At 54.1% G+C, this 14,730-nt stretch overlaps 3 non-coding genes and 3 pseudogenes across 3 annotated transcripts; all 6 read right to left on the bottom strand.

Moving 5' to 3' along the window:
* Positions 1-830: 830 nt before the first annotated feature.
* Positions 831-962, bottom strand: LOC123629297 (annotated as a pseudogene).
* A 1,209-nt stretch (positions 963-2,171) lies between these two features.
* On the bottom strand, positions 2,172-2,290 carry LOC123629327. Its single transcript, XR_006732019.1, has one exon. It is a non-coding gene; the product is annotated as a 5S ribosomal RNA (ribosomal RNA).
* Positions 2,291-5,765: 3,475 nt separating this feature from the next.
* On the bottom strand, positions 5,766-5,897 carry LOC123629296 (annotated as a pseudogene).
* Positions 5,898-7,102: 1,205 nt separating this feature from the next.
* LOC123629326 lies at positions 7,103-7,221 on the bottom strand. The gene has a single exon (XR_006732018.1). It is a non-coding gene; the product is annotated as a 5S ribosomal RNA (ribosomal RNA).
* A 3,475-nt stretch (positions 7,222-10,696) lies between these two features.
* LOC123629295 lies at positions 10,697-10,828 on the bottom strand (annotated as a pseudogene).
* A 1,204-nt stretch (positions 10,829-12,032) lies between these two features.
* On the bottom strand, positions 12,033-12,151 carry LOC123629325. Its single transcript, XR_006732017.1, has one exon. It is a non-coding gene; the product is annotated as a 5S ribosomal RNA (ribosomal RNA).
* Between the last annotated feature and the right edge of the window lie 2,579 nt (positions 12,152-14,730).

The following is a 14,730-nucleotide window of genomic DNA, read 5'->3' as shown; positions in this document are numbered from 1 at the left end:
CCCGTAGGTGCTGTGTAGATTCTCTGTGACTTTGACTGTGATCCTTTTTAAAAATTGCATTCATTATTGTGTATTTGCTAGGAAATAAGAAATATCGAAACTATCGATTGAACGTTGATTTCATGTAGAGCTGTCTTGCGGGACTCACCTAGGCTTTCTACAGGTCTCCCATGCCTAGGGGCAAACAGTGTATTTTGAGAACCGTAGGAGGTGAGGACAATGAACGAGGTGATTTTTCCTTTCCCACCTATTATTAGTGTTTTCCCTTGTTTTAGTGTGTATTTTAGAGCGTCTGTTGCAGTATTGACCAGAAGAATCTCATTATCAACACCCTGGTCTTGCTCGTGACTTTCCAAAGAATGTTTTTACTTCTGAATCCTTAAGACTATTTTCTAAGGATTTAGACTTTTGAAAAGAGTTTCCAGATGTCTTCTCTTCTGGATTCTTAAATTATTTTATCGTGAACGAATGGCCAACTGTTCAGATTCTATTCTTCTGCATATATGGATAGGATCAAATTTCTCCTCTCATAGGGTAACGTGGTCGTCTACTTGGACAACCTTAGAATTTGTCCTGAATTCAGAGCCGGTCCGTCAGAAGTTCCGGAGGCCCGGACCTGCGGCAGGTGTCTGAGGGGCGACAGCCTCGGGGACTGAGCCTCCACATGTCAAACCTGACCCTCTCTCCAGGGGCCACGGGACAGGGTCCGGGCCGGCCGGGGGCGGGAGCCGGGGCGGGCGCGGAGGGCGGAGGGGCCCCGGGCCACCCCACCCCACCCCACCCCCGTTTCCAGCCCAGGGGGGTGGGACAGAAAAAGAGGCACAGCAAAAAGCCTAGGGCACCCGGTATTCCCAGGCGGTCTCCCATGCAAGTACTAACCGGGCCCGACCCTGCTTAGCTCCCGAGATCAGAGGGAATCGGGCGGGCGGGCGCGTTGCGTTCGGGGTGGTATGGCCACAGAGGCCGGCGGCCGCCCCCGGACGCCTCAAGAGGCCGAGCTGCTGCTACGCGTCCCTCCCTGCCCAGTCGGGTCCCTCCCGCCGCCCTGGCCCTTCGCTAGCCCACCTGCCCCTATGGGGGGGCGGGCGCAGGCGGAGCCTGACGGGTCTCGCGCGCACCCCCCCTGCCCCACCCGAACCGCGGAGGCACCGCCGTCGCACATCCCAAGGAGCAGACCCACGGGCACGCGCGCAGGGACAGACTTCCACGCGTGGGGGCGGAGGGCCAGAGCCCGAGAGTGCGCGCGAGAGGGCCCTCCGCCGCCTCGCGCCAGGGCACGGCGGGGAGGGGCTTGCGGGCAGGGCCAGGACAAGGAGGCAGGGCCGTGGCTGCCGCTGGTCCTTCACCCGGAGGTCCTGAAGACGTGCAGTGTCCCCCCCACCGCGCCACCCCCACCCCCGTCTGGGGAGGACCGTTCTGCCCCGATTCCCGTCAGGGCCTGCGTGTGGCAGCAGGCCCCGCGCGGGGGCGGGGCCGGGGGCGGGGGGCGGGGGGGCCAGAGCCGGCTATCCTGTTGCACCGTGGGGTGGGGTTTGGGGTGGGTTGCCACGGGTCGGGGGGCCGGTGGGTCGTTTGGGTTTGGGTGGGAGTGCTCCGCGTGTGTCCTCTCTGCCCGGGTGGCCGGCGACTTGCCCTGTGCGGTGCGCCGGTGTGTCTCTCGGGAGCCCCGGCGGCGGCGAGGAGCCCGCCCGGCGTGAGGCCCGGGCCCGAGGCCCGGGTGTGCGGCGGAGAGGAAGTCCACGGTGGGCTGGGGGTCCGGGGGCCCAGGGCACGGTTTGCCGCCGTGGGCTGTCCCGCGCCGGGTGCAGGGGATGTCCCGGAGTGCGGGGCGGGGCCGGAGAAGAGACCCAGCGGCACTTAGGGATCCCGCCGCCCGGCCCGGCCCCGTGTGGGGCCCAGGGCTGGGGCTCGGCTGCCGGCCGAACGGAAGGGCTGGGACGCTCTGCTGCTGCCGCTGCCGCCGCCGCCGCCGCCGCCGCCGCCGCCGCCGCCGCCTGGCGGTGCTGCTGCAGCGGGGGAGAGGGGAGGAAGGCCCGGGCGGGGGGCAGCGGGCCGCGCCGGGGGGCCGGGGGCCGAGCGCGAAAGGGGGGGGCGGGCGCGGAGCGCGGGGGGGCCCCCCACCCCCCCCCGACCCCCCACGGGCCGGCGGGCGGGACAAAAGAAGAGGCAAAAGCCTACAGCACCCGGTATTCCCAGGCGGTCTCCCATCCAAGTACTAACCAGGCCCGACCCTGCTTAGCTTCCGAGATCAGACGAGATCGGGCGCGTTCAGGGTGGTATGGCCGTAGACGGCGGCGGCCGGCCCCGGACGCCTCAAGAGGCCGAGCTGCTGCGACGTGGCCCTCCGGGCCCAGCGCCCCGACCCCCACCCCCGACACCCCCCGCGCCGTCCTGCAGCCCCGTAGCCTTCAAAGCCTTGCTCGGCAGCTGCTACACAGCACAGAAGCAACACTTTGCCGCAGACACATATACAAATCACAGCAAAAATCAAAGACTCAATAGGACATCTCTTCAAAGCACGGAGGACACAAACGGGAGGACAACGTGTGACTTGTCAGATTCTACAGACGGCAGGAGCCCACATGAAGGCTCAGGGAAATATTCCAAAGGAGTGGGACATGGCTCCGAGCTCCCCGGACATGAGCAGACTGGCTTCGGCTGACAGCAGCTCTTAGATTGTCACAGTGGAGCCAGGAAAGTAGAAAGTTCCTTCCTCGCCTTTCCTGCTTGGCGCAGTAGCAAGTAGTCCACGGTGATACGGTGAATGGATACGATTATTGTGTGGCATCACGCAAAGAGCGAATGCTGTGGGTGTCTTTGAGAACTGGGAATTTGGGTGTGAGAGAAAGAGGTGAAATCGATAAAGTATAGAGTAAAAAGCCTCTAATTTCTCAGTTTCCATTTGGATTCTCAGTGTAAGCTCAATGTATTTTTCTTTAGTTTTTTAATCTAATTCTATTTTATTGTTTAGTTTTTAGTTGTTTCCCATGGAAAGTGCTGAGAAATAGGTGCAAACTCAACAGCAGTGCATTTCACCAGCATCTAGGTCGTGGTCTCCACAAACCATTGTTATTAAACGGTCCTAAGACTTACTGGAGACATAGGCTGACTTCAAGTCTGGGGCGGGAAATGGACGCTTCTTATGCTGGGAAGCGTGGATGCTATGACATCCAACAGGACGAGGGTCACGTCAAAAGACACAGGAACCAGAATGAGTAGACTCCCGTTTGCCAAACACAGGACAGTCTGATCACCAGTAAGTATAATAATTGCAAGATATCGAAACACATTAAATATGCTTAAATCCACGATTACACCCCTCACAGCGGCAAAACTGACTCGGGTCACTGTGGACAGCGGTAGGAAACAAAGGGAAATGGTGACAGCCGGGGCCGCCCCCAACTAGTTGGGATGTGTGGACACTCTTTCAAAAGACATCTCAACCCATCACCATGTATGCACTGTATTTGCACTGGATTCAAAGAAACTGAAGTGAGTGTATGTGTCTCAGGGAAACGCAGACATCGAGTACTTGCTGTTATCTCTAATACGGTTAAATGTTTAGATGGAATAATGTGGCTGTGATTACACTGAAAAAGGAAAGAAAGCCTCCACCTTTGATAGAAACATATTGACCCTTTATCGATGGAGGGATATTACTAAGGGGATCATGAACTTAAGGTAGGAGGGGTATAAAAGAAACAAGATCTGGCTGGCCAAGGGTTGGTGATTTCTTGAGTCAGGGTAGTGAGTATGTATTCTACTATTCTGTCTGGTTTTGTTTCTATTTCAAATTTCCCATAATAAAAAAGTGTCAAAAGATACCACGAAGAGGGTAAAAAACAAGCCGCAAACAGGACAAGGCATCTGTAGCGCATATACTTGGCAAGATATTACTATTACAGAATATCTATGTGTAATATGCTTCATACGCATTTGGCACTGTATCCTCACTATTAATCAGGGAAATAGGAAATAAACATTGAAGCAAGGTGTAGTTTCAAACTCACCAGATTGAGGAAACTTAAAAAACCGATCGCTGTGTTGGCTGGGAGGAAAACTCTTACCCACACCCTGCTGATACGGGAGGTGAAGTGATAGAACCATTTGGAAAACAATGTAGCATAAATGGATATGAATCCACACTGGCGTCATTCAGGAGCAAGCGTATTCTCTGAGGAGCACGTACCAGAGAGAAGATAGGGCACGTGTGACCAGGAATCGTCTAGGGTAATACTCACGGGAGCCCTGTGTACACGGACCTAGTCAAAGATCGGATAAAGATATTTCAATTGCTTCGTGCAGTGCCATTCTATAGCAGTGCTGATGAACTGCAGCTTCCTGTGTCAGCAAGGAGTATTCCCCAAACAGAAGGTTTCCCCTGGCACACAAGTTACCCAGAATGCATCCACAATGGTTCCACATGTATTATATAAACTGTGAAAATAACAAACTACCTCAATGAGACAGTCCTATAACAGAGAGCAAAAACTTTAAAAGGAAAAGCAAGCAAAATGCTGACAGTCGAGATGGGATTTGTTGGGGAGAAGTGTTTCTTTGGTTGCATGCCTTCAGGAAAAGATACACAGCGGCTTGCGACCTATGAATAAACTCCCAGTTTTATAAGGTGAGTGGTAGAGTTTTGGTACAGTTAACTCGATTTAATCTAATAATAATAATAATAATTATTATTATTATTATTATTATTATTCTTCAACATGTCCATTTCCCTAATTAAAAGAAAAGGAGAAAGAAACAGATTGTAAGTTTCTAGTTATAAACCCTGTTTAAATTTGATTATTTATTAATTTGGGGGAAATGATTAGTTTGGGGGCTCTGTGTCCATCTATCGAGGAATACAGTATAGCCTCTCCATCGATTTGGGCCATCATTTATGTTTGTTACTAAGTTTTCCATCTAAGTTGGCACGTTTTTCCCGTAGGTGCTGTGTAGATTCTCTGTGACTTTGACTGTGATCCTTTTTAAAAATTGCATTCATTATTGTGTATTTGCTAGGAAATAAGAAATATCGAAACTATCGATTGAACGTTGATTTCATGTAGAGCTGTCTTGCGGGACTCACCTAGGCTTTCTACAGGTCTCCCATGCCTAGGGGCAAACAGTGTATTTTGAGAACCGTAGGAGGTGAGGACAATGAACGAGGTGATTTTTCCTTTCCCACCTATTATTAGTGTTTTCCCTTGTTTTAGTGTGTATTTTAGAGCGTCTGTTGCAGTATTGACCAGAAGAATCTCATTATCAACACCCTGGTCTTGCTCGTGACTTTCCAAAGAATGTTTTTACTTCTGAATCCTTAAGACTATTTTCTAAGGATTTAGACTTTTGAAAAGAGTTTCCAGATGTCTTCTCTTCTGGATTCTTAAATTATTTTATCGTGAACGAATGGCCAACTGTTCAGATTCTATTCTTCTGCATATATGGATAGGATCAAATTTCTCCTCTCATAGGGTAACGTGGTCGTCTACTTGGACAACCTTAGAATTTGTCCTGAATTCAGAGCCGGTCCGTCAGAAGTTCCGGAGGCCCGGACCTGCGGCAGGTGTCTGAGGGGCGACAGCCTCGGGGACTGAGCCTCCACATGTCAAACCTGACCCTCTCTCCAGGGGCCACGGGACAGGGTCCGGGCCGGCCGGGGGCGGGAGCCGGGGCGGGCGCGGAGGGCGGAGGGGCCCCGGGCCACCCCACCCCACCCCACCCCCGTTTCCAGCCCAGGGGGGTGGGACAGAAAAAGAGGCACAGCAAAAAGCCTAGGGCACCCGGTATTCCCAGGCGGTCTCCCATGCAAGTACTAACCGGGCCCGACCCTGCTTAGCTCCCGAGATCAGAGGGAATCGGGCGGGCGGGCGCGTTGCGTTCGGGGTGGTATGGCCACAGAGGCCGGCGGCCGCCCCCGGACGCCTCAAGAGGCCGAGCTGCTGCTACGCGTCCCTCCCTGCCCAGTCGGGTCCCTCCCGCCGCCCTGGCCCTTCGCTAGCCCACCTGCCCCTATGGGGGGGCGGGCGCAGGCGGAGCCTGACGGGTCTCGCGCGCACCCCCCTGCCCCACCCGAACCGCGGAGGCACCGCCGTCGCACATCCCAAGGAGCAGACCCACGGGCACGCGCGCAGGGACAGACTTCCACGCGTGGGGGCGGAGGGCCAGAGCCCGAGAGTGCGCGCGAGAGGGCCCTCCGCCGCCTCGCGCCAGGGCACGGCGGGGAGGGGCTTGCGGGCAGGGCCAGGACAAGGAGGCAGGGCCGTGGCTGCCGCTGGTCCTTCACCCGGAGGTCCTGAAGACGTGCAGTGTCCCCCCCACCGCGCCACCCCACCCCCGTCTGGGGAGGACCGTTCTGCCCCGATTCCCGTCAGGGCCTGCGTGTGGCAGCAGGCCCCGCGCGGGGGCGGGGCCGGGGGCGGGGGGCGGGGGGGCCAGAGCCGGCTATCCTGTTGCACCGTGGGGTGGGGTTTGGGGTGGGTTGCCACGGGTCGGGGGGCCGGTGGGTCGTTTGGGTTTGGGTGGGAGTGCTCCGCGTGTGTCCTCTCTGCCCGGGTGGCCGGCGACTTGCCCTGTGCGGTGCGCCGGTGTGTCTCTCGGGAGCCCCGGCGGCGGCGAGGAGCCCGCCCGGCGTGAGGCCCGGGCCCGAGGCCCGGGTGTGCGGCGGAGAGGAAGTCCACGGTGGGCTGGGGGTCCGGGGGCCCAGGGCACGGTTTGCCGCCGTGGGCTGTCCCGCGCCGGGTGCAGGGGATGTCCCGGAGTGCGGGGCGGGGCCGGAGAAGAGACCCAGAGGCACTTAGGGATCCCGCCGCCCGGCCCGGCCCCGTGTGGGGCCCAGGGCTGGGGCTCGGCTGCCGGCCGAACGGAAGGGCTGGGACGCTCTGCTGCTGCCGCTGCCGCCGCCGCCGCCGCCGCCGCCGCCGCCGCCGCCGCCTGGCGGTGCTGCTGCAGCGGGGGAGAGGGGAGGAAGGCCCGGGCGGGGGCAGCGGGCCGCGCCGGGGGGCCGGGGGCCGAGCGCGAAAGGGGGGGCGGGCGCGGAGCGCGGGGGGCCCCCCACCCCCCCCCGACCCCCCCACGGGCCGGCGGGCGGGACAAAAGAAGAGGCAAAAGCCTACAGCACCCGGTATTCCCAGGCGGTCTCCCATCCAAGTACTAACCAGGCCCGACCCTGCTTAGCTTCCGAGATCAGACGAGATCGGGCGCGTTCAGGGTGGTATGGCCGTAGACGGCGGCGGCCGGCCCCGGACGCCTCAAGAGGCCGAGCTGCTGCGACGTGGCCCTCCGGGCCCAGCGCCCCGACCCCCCACCCCCGACACCCCCGCGCCGTCCTGCAGCCCCGTAGCCTTCAAAGCCTTGCTCGGCAGCTGCTACACAGCACAGAAGCAACACTTTGCCGCAGACACATATACAAATCACAGCAAAAATCAAAGACTCAATAGGACATCTCTTCAAAGCACGGAGGACACAAACGGGAGGACAACGTGTGACTTGTCAGATTCTACAGACGGCAGGAGCCCACATGAAGGCTCAGGGAAATATTCCAAAGGAGTGGGACATGGCTCCGAGCTCCCCGGACATGAGCAGACTGGCTTCGGCTGACAGCAGCTCTTAGATTGTCACAGTGGAGCCAGGAAAGTAGAAAGTTCCTTCCTCGCCTTTCCTGCTTGGCGCAGTAGCAAGTAGTCCACGGTGATACGGTGAATGGATACGATTATTCTGTGGCATCACGCAAAGAGCGAATGCTGTGGGTGTCTTTGAGAACTGGGAATTTGGGTGTGAGAGAAAGAGGTGAAATCGATAAAGTATAGAGTAAAAAGCCTCTAATTTCTCAGTTTCCATTTGGATTCTCAGTGTAAGCTCAATGTATTTTTCTTTAGTTTTTTAATCTAATTCTATTTTATTGTTTAGTTTTTAGTTGTTTCCCATGGAAAGTGCTGAGAAATAGGTGCAAACTCAACAGCAGTGCATTTCACCAGCATCTAGGTCGTGGTCTCCACAAACCATTGTTATTAAACGGTCCTAAGACTTACTGGAGACATAGGCTGACTTCAAGTCTGGGGCGGGAAATGGACGCTTCTTATGCTGGGAAGCGTGGATGCTATGACATCCAACAGGACGAGGGTCACGTCAAAAGACACAGGAACCAGAATGAGTAGACTCCCGTTTGCCAAACACAGGACAGTCTGATCACCAGTAAGTATAATAATTGCAAGATATCGAAACACATTAAATATGCTTAAATCCACGATTACACCCCTCACAGCGGCAAAACTGACTCGGGTCACTGTGGACAGCGGTAGGAAACAAAGGGAAATGGTGACAGCCGGGGCCGCCCCCAACTAGTTGGGATGTGTGGACACTCTTTCAAAAGACATCTCAACCCATCACCATGTATGCACTGTATTTGCACTGGATTCAAAGAAACTGAAGTGAGTGTATGTGTCTCAGGGAAACGCAGACATCGAGTACTTGCTGTTATCTCTAATACGGTTAAATGTTTAGATGGAATAATGTGGCTGTGATTACACTGAAAAAGGAAAGAAAGCCTCCACCTTTGATAGAAACATATTGACCCTTTATCGATGGAGGGATATTACTAAGGGGATCATGAACTTAAGGTAGGAGGGGTATAAAAGAAACAAGATCTGGCTGGCCAAGGGTTGGTGATTTCTTGAGTCAGGGTAGTGAGTATGTATTCTACTATTCTGTCTGGTTTTGTTTCTATTTCAAATTTCCCATAATAAAAAAGTGTCAAAAGATACCACGAAGAGGGTAAAAAACAAGCCGCAAACAGGACAAGGCATCTGTAGCGCATATACTTGGCAAGATATTACTATTACAGAATATCTATGTGTAATATGCTTCATACGCATTTGGCACTGTATCCTCACTATTAATCAGGGAAATAGGAAATAAACATTGAAGCAAGGTGTAGTTTCAAACTCACCAGATTGAGGAAACTTAAAAAACCGATCGCTGTGTTGGCTGGGAGGAAAACTCTTACCCACACCCTGCTGATACGGGAGGTGAAGTGATAGAACCATTTGGAAAACAATGTAGCATAAATGGATATGAATCCACACTGGCGTCATTCAGGAGCAAGCGTATTCTCTGAGGAGCACGTACCAGAGAGAAGATAGGGCACGTGTGACCAGGAATCGTCTAGGGTAATACTCACGGGAGCCCTGTGTACACGGACCTAGTCAAAGATCGGATAAAGATATTTCAATTGCTTCGTGCAGTGCCATTCTATAGCAGTGCTGATGAACTGCAGCTTCCTGTGTCAGCAAGGAGTATTCCCCAAACAGAAGGTTTCCCCTGGCACACAAGTTACCCAGAATGCATCCACAATGGTTCCACATGTATTATATAAACTGTGAAAATAACAAACTACCTCAATGAGACAGTCCTATAACAGAGAGCAAAAACTTTAAAAGGAAAAGCAAGCAAAATGCTGACAGTCGAGATGGGATTTGTTGGGGAGAAGTGTTTCTTTGGTTGCATGCCTTCAGGAAAAGATACACAGCGGCTTGCGACCTATGAATAAACTCCCAGTTTTATAAGGTGAGTGGTAGAGTTTTGGTACAGTTAACTCGATTTAATCTAATAATAATAATAATAATTATTATTATTATTATTATTATTATTCTTCAACATGTCCATTTCCCTAATTAAAAGAAAAGGAGAAAGAAACAGATTGTAAGTTTCTAGTTATAAACCCTGTTTAAATTTGATTATTTATTAATTTGGGGGAAATGATTAGTTTGGGGGCTCTGTGTCCATCTATCGAGGAATACAGTATAGCCTCTCCATCGATTTGGGCCATCATTTATGTTTGTTACTAAGTTTTCCATCTAAGTTGGCACGTTTTTCCCGTAGGTGCTGTGTAGATTCTCTGTGACTTTGACTGTGATCCTTTTTAAAAATTGCATTCATTATTGTGTATTTGCTAGGAAATAAGAAATATCGAAACTATCGATTGAACGTTGATTTCATGTAGAGCTGTCTTGCGGGACTCACCTAGGCTTTCTACAGGTCTCCCATGCCTAGGGGCAAACAGTGTATTTTGAGAACCGTAGGAGGTGAGGACAATGAACGAGGTGATTTTTCCTTTCCCACCTATTATTAGTGTTTTCCCTTGTTTTAGTGTGTATTTTAGAGCGTCTGTTGCAGTATTGACCAGAAGAATCTCATTATCAACACCCTGGTCTTGCTCGTGACTTTCCAAAGAATGTTTTTACTTCTGAATCCTTAAGACTATTTTCTAAGGATTTAGACTTTTGAAAAGAGTTTCCAGATGTCTTCTCTTCTGGATTCTTAAATTATTTTATCGTGAACGAATGGCCAACTGTTCAGATTCTATTCTTCTGCATATATGGATAGGATCAAATTTCTCCTCTCATAGGGTAACGTGGTCGTCTACTTGGACAACCTTAGAATTTGTCCTGAATTCAGAGCCGGTCCGTCAGAAGTTCCGGAGGCCCGGACCTGCGGCAGGTGTCTGAGGGGCGACAGCCTCGGGGACTGAGCCTCCACATGTCAAACCTGACCCTCTCTCCAGGGGCCACGGGACAGGGTCCGGGCCGGCCGGGGGCGGGAGCCGGGGCGGGCGCGGAGGGCGGAGGGGCCCCGGGCCACCCCACCCCACCCCACCCCCGTTTCCAGCCCAGGGGGGTGGGACAGAAAAAGAGGCACAGCAAAAAGCCTAGGGCACCCGGTATTCCCAGGCGGTCTCCCATGCAAGTACTAACCGGGCCCGACCCTGCTTAGCTCCCGAGATCAGAGGGAATCGGGCGGGCGGGCGCGTTGCGTTCGGGGTGGTATGGCCACAGAGGCCGGCGGCCGCCCCCGGACGCCTCAAGAGGCCGAGCTGCTGCTACGCGTCCCTCCCTGCCCAGTCGGGTCCCTCCCGCCGCCCTGGCCCTTCGCTAGCCCACCTGCCCCTATGGGGGGGCGGGCGCAGGCGGAGCCTGACGGGTCTCGCGCGCACCCCCCTGCCCCACCCGAACCGCGGAGGCACCGCCGTCGCACATCCCAAGGAGCAGACCCACGGGCACGCGCGCAGGGACAGACTTCCACGCGTGGGGGCGGAGGGCCAGAGCCCGAGAGTGCGCGCGAGAGGGCCCTCCGCCGCCTCGCGCCAGGGCACGGCGGGGAGGGGCTTGCGGGCAGGGCCAGGACAAGGAGGCAGGGCCGTGGCTGCCGCTGGTCCTTCACCCGGAGGTCCTGAAGACGTGCAGTGTCCCCCCCACCGCGCCACCCCACCCCCGTCTGGGGAGGACCGTTCTGCCCCGATTCCCGTCAGGGCCTGCGTGTGGCAGCAGGCCCCGCGCGGGGGCGGGGCCGGGGGCGGGGGGCGGGGGGGCCAGAGCCGGCTATCCTGTTGCACCGTGGGGTGGGGTTTGGGGTGGGTTGCCACGGGTCGGGGGGCCGGTGGGTCGTTTGGGTTTGGGTGGGAGTGCTCCGCGTGTGTCCTCTCTGCCCGGGTGGCCGGCGACTTGCCCTGTGCGGTGCGCCGGTGTGTCTCTCGGGAGCCCCGGCGGCGGCGAGGAGCCCGCCCGGCGTGAGGCCCGGGCCCGAGGCCCGGGTGTGCGGCGGAGAGGAAGTCCACGGTGGGCTGGGGGTCCGGGGGCCCAGGGCACGGTTTGCCGCCGTGGGCTGTCCCGCGCCGGGTGCAGGGGATGTCCCGGAGTGCGGGGCGGGGCCGGAGAAGAGACCCAGCGGCACTTAGGGATCCCGCCGCCCGGCCCGGCCCCGTGTGGGGCCCAGGGCTGGGGCTCGGCTGCCGGCCGAACGGAAGGGCTGGGACGCTCTGCTGCTGCCGCTGCCGCCGCCGCCGCCGCCGCCGCCGCCGCCGCCGCCGCCTGGCGGTGCTGCTGCAGCGGGGGAGAGGGGAGGAAGGCCCGGGCGGGGGCAGCGGGCCGCGCCGGGGGGCCGGGGGCCGAGCGCGAAAGGGGGGGCGGGCGCGGAGCGCGGGGGGCCCCCCACCCCCCCCCGACCCCCCACGGGCCGGCGGGCGGGACAAAAGAAGAGGCAAAAGCCTACAGCACCCGGTATTCCCAGGCGGTCTCCCATCCAAGTACTAACCAGGCCCGACCCTGCTTAGCTTCCGAGATCAGACGAGATCGGGCGCGTTCAGGGTGGTATGGCCGTAGACGGCGGCGGCCGGCCCCGGACGCCTCAAGAGGCCGAGCTGCTGCGACGTGGCCCTCCGGGCCCAGCGCCCCGACCCCCACCCCCGACACCCCCGCGCCGTCCTGCAGCCCCGTAGCCTTCAAAGCCTTGCTCGGCAGCTGCTACACAGCACAGAAGCAACACTTTGCCGCAGACACATATACAAATCACAGCAAAAATCAAAGACTCAATAGGACATCTCTTCAAAGCACGGAGGACACAAACGGGAGGACAACGTGTGACTTGTCAGATTCTACAGACGGCAGGAGCCCACATGAAGGCTCAGGGAAATATTCCAAAGGAGTGGGACATGGCTCCGAGCTCCCCGGACATGAGCAGACTGGCTTCGGCTGACAGCAGCTCTTAGATTGTCACAGTGGAGCCAGGAAAGTAGAAAGTTCCTTCCTCGCCTTTCCTGCTTGGCGCAGTAGCAAGTAGTCCACGGTGATACGGTGAATGGATACGATTATTGTGTGGCATCACGCAAAGAGCGAATGCTGTGGGTGTCTTTGAGAACTGGGAATTTGGGTGTGAGAGAAAGAGGTGAAATCGATAAAGTATAGAGTAAAAAGCCTCTAATTTCTCAGTTTCCATTTGGATTCTCAGTGTAAGCTCAATGTATTTTTCTTTAGTTTTTTAATCTAATTCTATTTTATTGTTTAGTTTTTAGTTGTTTCCCATGGAAAGTGCTGAGAAATAGGTGCAAACTCAACAGCAGTGCATTTCACCAGCATCTAGGTCGTGGTCTCCACAAACCATTGTTATTAAACGGTCCTAAGACTTACTGGAGACATAGGCTGACTTCAAGTCTGGGGCGGGAAATGGACGCTTCTTATGCTGGGAAGCGTGGATGCTATGACATCCAACAGGACGAGGGTCACGTCAAAAGACACAGGAACCAGAATGAGTAGACTCCCGTTTGCCAAACACAGGACAGTCTGATCACCAGTAAGTATAATAATTGCAAGATATCGAAACACATTAAATATGCTTAAATCCACGATTACACCCCTCACAGCGGCAAAACTGACTCGGGTCACTGTGGACAGCGGTAGGAAACAAAGGGAAATGGTGACAGCCGGGGCCGCCCCCAACTAGTTGGGATGTGTGGACACTCTTTCAAAAGACATCTCAACCCATCACCATGTATGCACTGTATTTGCACTGGATTCAAAGAAACTGAAGTGAGTGTATGTGTCTCAGGGAAACGCAGACATCGAGTACTTGCTGTTATCTCTAATACGGTTAAATGTTTAGATGGAATAATGTGGCTGTGATTACACTGAAAAAGGAAAGAAAGCCTCCACCTTTGATAGAAACATATTGACCCTTTATCGATGGAGGGATATTACTAAGGGGATCATGAACTTAAGGTAGGAGGGGTATAAAAGAAACAAGATCTGGCTGGCCAAGGGTTGGTGATTTCTTGAGTCAGGGTAGTGAGTATGTATTCTACTATTCTGTCTGTTTTTGTTTCTATTTCAAATTTCCCATAATAAAAAAGTGTCAAAAGATACCACGAAGAGGGTAAAAAACAAGCCGCAAACAGGACAAGGCATCTGTAGCGCATATACTTGGCAAGATATTACTATTACAGAATATCTATGTGTAATATGCTTCATACGCATTTGGCACTGTATCCTCACTATTAATCAGGGAAATAGGAAATAAACATTGAAGCAAGGTGTAGTTTCAAACTCACCAGATTGAGGAAACTTAAAAAACCGATCGCTGTGTTGGCTGGGAGGAAAACTCTTACCCACACCCTGCTGATACGGGAGGTGAAGTGATAGAACCATTTGGAAAACAATGTAGCATAAATGGATATGAATCCACACTGGCGTCATTCAGGAGCAAGCGTATTCTCTGAGGAGCACGTACCAGAGAGAAGATAGGGCACGTGTGACCAGGAATCGTCTAGGGTAATACTCACGGGAGCCCTGTGTACACGGACCTAGTCAAAGATCGGATAAAGATATTTCAATTGCTTCGTGCAGTGCCATTCTATAGCAGTGCTGATGAACTGCAGCTTCCTGTGTCAGCAAGGAGTATTCCCCAAACAGAAGGTTTCCCCTGGCACACAAGTTACCCAGAATGCATCCACAATGGTTCCACATGTATTATATAAACTGTGAAAATAACAAACTACCTCAATGAGACAGTCCTATAACAGAGAGCAAAAACTTTAAAAGGAAAAGCAAGCAAAATGCTGACAGTCGAGATGGGATTTGTTGGGGAGAAGTGTTTCTTTGGTTGCATGCCTTCAGGAAAAGATACACAGCGGCTTGCGACCTATGAATAAACTCCCAGTTTTATAAGGTGAGTGGTAGAGTTTTGGTACAGTTAACTCGATTTAATCTAATAATAATAATAATAATTATTATTATTATTATTATTATTCTTCTTCAACATGTCCATTTCCCTAATTAAAAGAAAAGGAGAAAGAAACAGATTGTAAGTTTCTAGTTATAAACCCTGTTTAAATTTGATTATTTATTAATTTGGGGGAAATGATTAGTTTGGGGGCTCTGTGTCCATCTATCGAGGAATACAGTATAGCCT

Source organism: Lemur catta, unplaced genomic scaffold (genome assembly GCF_020740605.2).
Source record: "Lemur catta isolate mLemCat1 unplaced genomic scaffold, mLemCat1.pri scaffold_133_ctg1, whole genome shotgun sequence".
NCBI lineage: Eukaryota > Metazoa > Chordata > Mammalia > Primates > Lemuridae > Lemur > Lemur catta.
This window is presented reverse-complemented; position numbering and strand designations above follow the sequence as displayed.